This window comes from Triticum aestivum, chromosome 2A (genome assembly GCF_018294505.1).
Source record: "Triticum aestivum cultivar Chinese Spring chromosome 2A, IWGSC CS RefSeq v2.1, whole genome shotgun sequence".
In the NCBI taxonomy this organism is placed as follows: Eukaryota; Viridiplantae; Streptophyta; class Magnoliopsida; order Poales; family Poaceae; genus Triticum; species Triticum aestivum.
In genome coordinates this window covers 760,648,594-760,656,935 of record NC_057797.1, presented here as the reverse complement: position 1 = coordinate 760,656,935, position 8,342 = coordinate 760,648,594, and the positions used below count along the sequence as shown (strand labels likewise).

At 39.5% G+C, this 8,342-nt stretch overlaps 1 non-coding gene across 1 annotated transcript; it reads left to right on the top strand.

Moving 5' to 3' along the window:
* The first annotated feature begins 2,304 nt into the window (after positions 1 to 2,304).
* On the top strand, positions 2,305 to 2,378 carry TRNAN-GUU (transfer RNA asparagine (anticodon GUU)). The gene has a single exon. It is a non-coding gene; the product is annotated as a tRNA-Asn (tRNA).
* The last annotated feature ends 5,964 nt before the right edge of the window (positions 2,379 to 8,342 follow it).

Below are 8,342 nucleotides of genomic sequence, written 5' to 3'. Positions count from 1 at the left end.
TGCGCCCAGCATGATGTTCCTTGGATCATCCCCAAATTCTGGGTGTTCGAAGTTCAACGCTTGCCACTGGCTCGCATCCTTAGGGTGACTCAGCATCTTGTCTTTTTTATTTATCTCCGGATCATTTCCGTCATCTTCTCGCTTCTTCTCCTCCCTATCAGCGTGCCAACGCAGGAGCTTTGCTACCTTAGGCTCCGCGAAATACCGCTGCAGACGAGGAGTGATCGGAAAGTACCACACCACTTTTCGAGGAGCTTTCTTTCTCTTCTTGTATCGAGTGATGCCGCACACCGGACATATGGTAGACTCCGCGTGCTCGTCCCGATAAATGATGCAATTGTTCATGCACACATGGTATCTCACGTGCGGTAAATCCAGAGGACACATGATTTTCTTCGCCTCCTCGAAACTGGTCAGGCACTTGTTCCCCTTGGGAAGACGTTCGTGCCAGAATGACATGTTCTCGTCGAAGCATGCGTCGGTCATTTTGTGTTTTACCTTCATCTCCAGAGTCATGAGCGTTACTTTCAGGCGGGTATCCTCGGGCCTGCATCCTTCATACAATGGAGTAATCGCGTCTATCTCCAGTTGATCCAGCTTGGCTTTCTCTCGGGCGGCAGCTCTTGCGTTATCCGTTTACTTGAGAAGTAGCTCTTGAATATGAGGGCCTGCACCCAGCCTCCATCGTCGTCTGCTCCGGCATCTTCATCTTCATGATCATGCCCTTCGTCTTGATCTTCCTCATCATCATGTCCGGCATCTTCTACATGATGACTGTGTACAGCATCACCATCGTGATCATGTCCTGGAGATTCTTCGTCTTCTCGCCCGCCCTCGCCGCGGTGGTTGTCTTGCTGCCCTTCCTCATTTCTTGCCTGGCCCCCATGGACAACTTCATAGTCATCTTCATCACCTTGCCAACGATAGCCATCCATGAAACCACGCAAGAGCATGTGGTCCCACACCTGCCCGGAATCCGGGTCCGCAATAAGGCTCTTCAGCTTGCATCTTCGACACGGACATCTTATCTCCGTCTCGTTCTTTTGAAGCATCTCGGCCTTCGCGGAGCTCAAAAACCTATTCACGATGCCTTCGGTCATCGTGCGGACCATGGTCGCCTGCGGGGTAGAGCAAAACGATATTTTAGAACCAAGAAAAATTTGGCATGACTTTCCCTAAAAATAGGACCAAAAAGAATGCATAGTGCCAAAATTCTCGCCGAAACAGAAATGAATCAACATTCCGGCAAAATACTGGCAACTATCGCATTTCAAATACCGGTACCTGCAAACACAAACATATATGCAACACCACAAACATATGCAACACCACAAACATACATAGATCTAGCAAGGCCATAAAAAGTGCATGTGCACGTTGTTGGAGCGAGGGAGAAAAAAAGTAGATCTACAACATAAAGATAGCTTTCCCCTTACTTACCTATCAAAAAAGGTAATTTAACCACTTAATTTTGATGAATCTATGGTGCAAATGAGGTGAGGAGGAGGAGACAGCCGACACAAGCTTGGAGGAGGTGGAGAGAATGAAGTGGGAAAAGTGAGAGTGTAGGTGTGGTTGTCCAAAATATCTAACTGGTCTCAGGTTACTAATGGCGCACCACCTACAAATACGTCATTAGTAACCCTGATTACTAATGGCGTACCAGTTTGAGGTGCGCCATTAGTAGTTTTGCAAAAAAAAAATAGTATTGACGCACTGTGTTGAAGGTGCGCCATTACTAGTTAAAAAATTGTTATTAATGACGCACCGTGGGTCTGATGCGCCATTAGTGTCTACCACACTAATGACGCACCAACTCATGGTGCGCCATTATTATGTAGTAGTGGCGCACCACATGTCAGGTGCATCATTAGTGTCTGTATTCTTTATAGCCCTTTTTCTAATAGTGATAGGATTAGCGTTGCACCATTTCAGAAGCCCCTGTCTCTTTAAGCAGAAAAGTAGAGATGAACAAGTCATCACCGAAAAAATGCACCTCTACGAACTGAAACTGAGGAGGCGGACCTCATACACGACGACGACGTGGTTGTTGGTTCAGACTTTAGAGTGACGGGTCCGGTTACCTCCGGTACATGCGTGCACCGCACCTACGCGCTGGTCCGGGAATAAACTTGGCCCAACAATGCTTAACTTACCAGAAGATGTCACGTGTGAACGTGCAACCATTAACTTACCAGAAGATGTCACGTGTGAACCTGCAACTAGTAACAATCAACCTAGGTATTGTCCTGTCACACCTTCCACCGGCGTTTTATAAGAGTAAATAATTTTAAAAGCAAAACAGCTGGAGTAGCTCAGTTGGTTAGAGTGTGTGGCTGTTAACCACAAGGTCGGAGGTTCGAGCCATCCTTCTAGCGATTTTGCATTTTTTTATTTTGAATTCCTAGTGACCAACATCATTTTGCCCCGCAAAAAAGACATCATATATGCATCAAATTATGCCCCCCGAAAAAACATTGCAGTATCATGTATGGTTACAGAAAGGACCTCTTGGCAAGGCTAGGGTTTAGCTCAAAAAAATTCATATGGAAGTGCGTCCATGAACAATCTATACTTTTTGTGTGTTTTTTTTTGAACTTCTGGTGACCAACATCATATATGCATCAAACTTTGCCACACACAAAAAAAACCATTGCAGTATCTTGTATGTTTACAGAAACTACCTCTTGGCAAGACTAGGGTTTTAAAAGATATTTTCTTTCATCTTGTGGTAACTAGATTTGTAATTTTTTTACAAGACCCTTGCATTAACAGAGCATGTTTCTCTTCGAGGCCAACAACTCTCCCAGACCAAATGCAAGTACCCTTCTCTATCCCAACCAGTCCACCCAAAACTCCTAAGTATTTTCTGTAGTTACGCCAAGTCTGTTTGAGTTTAGGATAATTCATGTCTCACGTTCATAGACACAAATGATCATATGGAGCTTGGCTCCAAGAGTGGACTACCAGTGAATTGATGTTCCATATTGGATGTGTGCTACTACTAGGCTTCTTTAGTTCTTAGCATTTTTCGTGTCGCCCGTCACACTTTTATGGTATCACAGTGTTTCTTAGTTTGTATAAACTTAGTAATAAGTTGTTCGGTTGTATCACTACAACAAAAACATCGCGTATGGTCGCTTTTTTTGGGTCGCTTTTTTATTCGTCTCTACACTCATGAACACTAGCGACCTAAAGACGCTTCTTAAGACGTTTTCAGAGCGCCACAAACTTTTAATTGTAATTAGCCTTCAATAAAATAAGTAACTTATTTTAATTAACTTAGAGACGATTTGTGAGACGTTTTCATGTGCGACTCTATTCTTAGAGACGATTTGTGCGACGTTTTCATGTGCGACTCTATTCTTAGAGACAATTTGTGAGACGTTTTAATGTGCGACTCTATTCTTAGAGATAATTTGTGAGACGTTTTAATGTGTGACTCTATTCTTATTTTAGACTAAAGAAAAGAGATAAATACTCCCGGAGTCTTAGAACTTGTACGGCCAGTTTGGTGCATACAATTGCAAAATACATATTTTCTTATCGTCGAACTTGTCCTCCTATTCATATACGGTGTTTTCTACCATATCTGGATGTACCCGTGCACGCGTGGCATGCCAACATGGCGAGGGCCCACCCTCACTGGTTGAGGTGGTGAGTAGCCCGCGTGCACTATTTTTTCCTTCAGAAAGCATTGTTGCAATTTTTTTGCGGGTGCATTTTATTTATCTACGTAGAAAATCCTAAGCAATTGAACACACAATCTTCTCGATTTGGCTGCATAAATGGCCACTAGACCAGCTGGCGTTTGACTTTTAACGAGGACAATTAGATTTATATAAGACGTACCGTAGGAATTAAAAATTTAAAATAGAAATCAAAATAGGAAAAGGGTGTGTGAAAAAGGGAATCCCCCGTTCGAACCTATTGCATTTTAAGCTCGTCGCATGTGCGAGCGCCAATCATTTGGCCACAATGACACTTCTATACTTTAATTTTTAATGTTAAGTTATTAATTATTAATGTATAATAAAATAAAGTAAGGCGTGTTTCTCTAAATTTTTTGTTTGTTCACTGTGTAGGATTATTTTCGTCCGCCGCGGGAAACTGCTAAAATCATATGAGAAATGATTGTGTTCAACCGACGAATCTATTTTTATGTCGACCTCGTCCGCCGATCGACATGTGTCCCATCGTCCTGCAGAACACACGCCCTTTTCTAGAAACTTCGCGCGGCATCACATCTCCTTCCCAGTTCTTTCGTTCGTCTCTCAGCTCCACCAGGGGGAGACGCTCGCCACGCGCATGACGCTCGTGCTTGCGACTGGTCCGCACCCTCAACCATAGTTCGCCATCAAGGCAGGCTCCTAAGTATTTTCTGTAGTTACGCCAAGTCTGTTTGAGTTTAGGATAATTCATGTCTCACGTTCATAGACACAAATGATCATATGGAGCTTGGCTCCAAGAGTGGATTACCAATGAATTGATGTTCCATATTGGATTGTGTGCTACTACTAGGCTTCTTTAGTTCTTAGTATTTTTTGTGCCGCCCGTCACACTTTTATGGTATCACAGTGTTTCTTAGTTTGTATAAACTTAGTAATAAATTGCTCGGTTGTATCCATCGGCGAAGCATAGGGTTGGGATGCTGAAAGCTTTTGTTTTTTTACCACATCTCCAATCTCGTGGGCAAACATCAACGTTTAAAAAATCAATACCTTCACGACATCAATTTGCAATCACTTGAGATGGAATTCGTTATGGAAAAGATCTGCGAGGTCATCACAAGGAGCTGCCGCCACAGAAAGTGCATGTCCTGGTTGGACACACACTTATAACCCTCGATCATCTTTGCTGCCAAAACATTCAGTTTTTGAATTTTTCTACTAACTTCTTTTTAATTACTATTCAACCACATGAACAATATTACATGCTGCCGTAGGGCGCAGCGGCATGTATTGTTTACCATCCCCGTTTTCATTTCAGCTCGTGAAAATCGTCCCATGGATAAATAGTGCATGAACAATACCTATCACCATCCCCTATGGTGGCAAGTGCCATGAGTCACCTAGCGCTGGTGCCACGGGAGTAGTAGTTTTGTCAACGATTTGCAAGGTGGCCCTTTCTGCCAAATTAGTTAACGCGGGTATTCCTTTACGAAAAAAATTGCTTTGATGACAACACTACCGATTTGTTAGTGGCAACTATAATGATGACAGTTGCAAGATCCTTTTTTGCACTCGACCGGACAATGTGCAATTGTGTCTGAGGAACCCATTAAGATTGAGATCCAACTAAGAGTAAAGCATGGAAAGAAGCTTGATTATTACATGCCATCGATCAGTTAGTTTTTCTCCCTTTGTGAGTATGGACATAATCTGCGTTTAGTCTAGTTGAGAATCACCTTTGCAAAATAGAGATATCACATCAGCAACTTGAGCAACCGGTTTAGGGCACCATCTTTGGTATCCATGTTGCAGAGTCCTTGCCATTCGAACACGGACTAAGATTTTTCTGTTTTTCGCTACCTCCTGGCTGTATCGAATATGTTGTTGAGGTTGTAGTGGTCGTTCGGTGGTCTCGAAGTCTCGATAAATTTTAGTATATGTGAGTTGCTTTGCACTTTCGATGAATTTTTATAATAGATCTTATCCTTTACAAAAGGAGAAGAACTCCGAGAAGAGGTTTATTTAGTCTTTCGATTGCTCTTTAAAATGTGCATCGTGTATTTATGACTTTATGAGTTTATGACATGGGAAGTATCATATATCATGAAGTGTTGAAGCCTCTTACAAAGTGGCAGTCTTATTTTTGTATTGGGGTGTATTATATCACACGCAGATGCAAGTTTCCTTGTTTTTAAGAACATATAAGATACAAGTAGCACCAACCCTAGAATTTGTGCTGATGTATGGTTGCAATCCCTGGTCCTAAAAAAAGAACATATCAGTTTACCATTTGGTGTATTAGTACTAAAATCCTTCAAAAAAGCATCAACCATCGTACTCTTTGCAGTCACGTTACTTGTGTATGTTATTTTTTCTCATCAAAAGACATTTTGATCTTGAAGATATCATAATGATTTGAAAATATTTTAGGCAAAAGAGCTAGAATAACTTAGTTGGCCAGACCATGTGGCTCTTAACCACAAGCTATGAGGTTCAAGCCCTCCTAGTGATTTCTATATTTTTTTTCTTGACTTTCTGACTTTATTTTTAATGTATATATATTTTTACTCATCAGTTTTCAACAAACACATGACACACACTATCTATTTGTTCATCAAACCACGTGACATCTTTGAGCGGATAAATATCTGGTTGGGTTTCATGTACTATTTTAGGACTCCATTTTGGTATGAATCATTAGCTTTGAACTTCGAAGGATAGGATTTCCAATAAAAAAATGCTTTCTTGTGCTGATAGCAAAAAGAAATAGCTATCCTAGAATCCACTGAATTTCATATGGATGGAGGAAATTAAAATCTCTCATATATGTGTGTACAGTTTCGTGTATTTTCCCTATGTGACATCCAAACACATTTTCAAAGAAAAAAAGGTTTCATATGGTTTTTCTTCCTAAAGATATTGATTGATTTTTAAGATACGTGAAATTCAATTGTCTTTCTTTTTCTATTTGCACTCTTTTGAGTTTACACATTCCAATTGAGGTCTATTTTTCACGTTATCCTAATATATCTATCACCTGATTTTTGTATTTTTTTCTCAACTTTCTTATTTCATTTTTAATGTATATATTTTTTACTCATCAGTTTTCAACAAACACATGACACACAATATCTATTTGTTCATCAAACCACGCCACATCTTCGAACGGATGAATATTTGGTTGGGTTTCATGTACTGTTTTAGGACTCCATTTTGGTATAAATCATTAGCTTTGAACTTCGAAGGATAGGGTTTCCAATAAAAAATACTTTCTTGTGCTGATAGCAAAATGAAATAGCTATCCTAGAATCCACTGAATTTCATGCGGATGGAGGAAATTAAAATCTCTCATATATGTGTGTACAATTTCGTGTATTTTCCCTATGTGACATCCAGGCACATTCTCAAAGAAAAAAAGTTTCATATGGTTTTTCTTGCTAAAGATATTGATTGATTTTTAAGATACGTGAAATTCAATTGTCTTTCCTTTCCTATTTGCACTCTTTTGAGTTTTCACATTCCAATTGAGGTCTACTTTTCACGTTATCCTAATATATCTGTCACCTGATTTTTGTATTTTTTTCTCAACTTTCTTATTTTACTTTTAATGTATATCTATGTTTATTCTTTAGTTTTCAACAACCACATGACACACATTATCTATTTTATTCACCGGTTTTCATCAAAGCACACAGACATCTTCAAACGGATGAACATTGATTCGGTTTCATGTACTATTTTAGGACCCCATTTTGTAACAAATGATTAGCTTCAAAGGATAGGATTCCAATAAAAATGCCTTCTTGTGCTGATTAGCAAAAAGGAATAGCTATCCTAGAATCCATTGAATTTCATACGGATGGAGGAAATTAAATTCTCTAATATATGTGTATACAATTTCGTGTATTTTTCCTATATGACATCCAAACACCATTTTCGAAGGTTTCATATGGTTTTTCTTCATTAAGATATTGATTGATTTTTAAGATACGTGAAATTCAGTTGCTGTTGCTTTTATATTAGCACCTTTTTGAGTTTTCACATTCCAAATGGGGGTATACTTTTCACGTTATCCTGATATATCTGTCTTGGTGTTGAACAACTTGAATAAAGAGGATGCATACCCTAAATTTCTTGAACCTTACAAGAATTGACTCTACAAATGCAATGTATATTTCCTTGGTGTATACATGTCGGAAAAATGTACATACCCTTTTTAGCAAACATTTTTTAATAGCAGTCATGACTTTTTGCTGTAAAACAAATATATAGTTCAAATACCAAGTGACATCTACTAAGTGATAGGGTCTATTTGGTCTGCAGCATTTTGACACCTTAGAGTAGGAAAAATGCGGCAATATGATAAGCATGTAGGTGAAAAACAGAGGGTATAAAAACACATCAATTTTCAAAACTGACGTGTTTGGTTCCCAAGAATTGGAGAAGACATTTTTTTACTACTACACATAGTAAGTTGAATTCCAACCACATGAAGCGGTATAATTAGATAGTTTGTGCGTAGGAAATCTGAAAAGAGGTCCAAGTGGAATGTCAAAATCCTTTGTTTTCCCTTTGAAAGTGAGTTCAAAGTTTTTTTTTCACTTTTTTTTCCCTTCATTCTTTTGAAGCAAACGGACGTTTTTTTAAAGCAAAATGAAGCAAACGGATGAA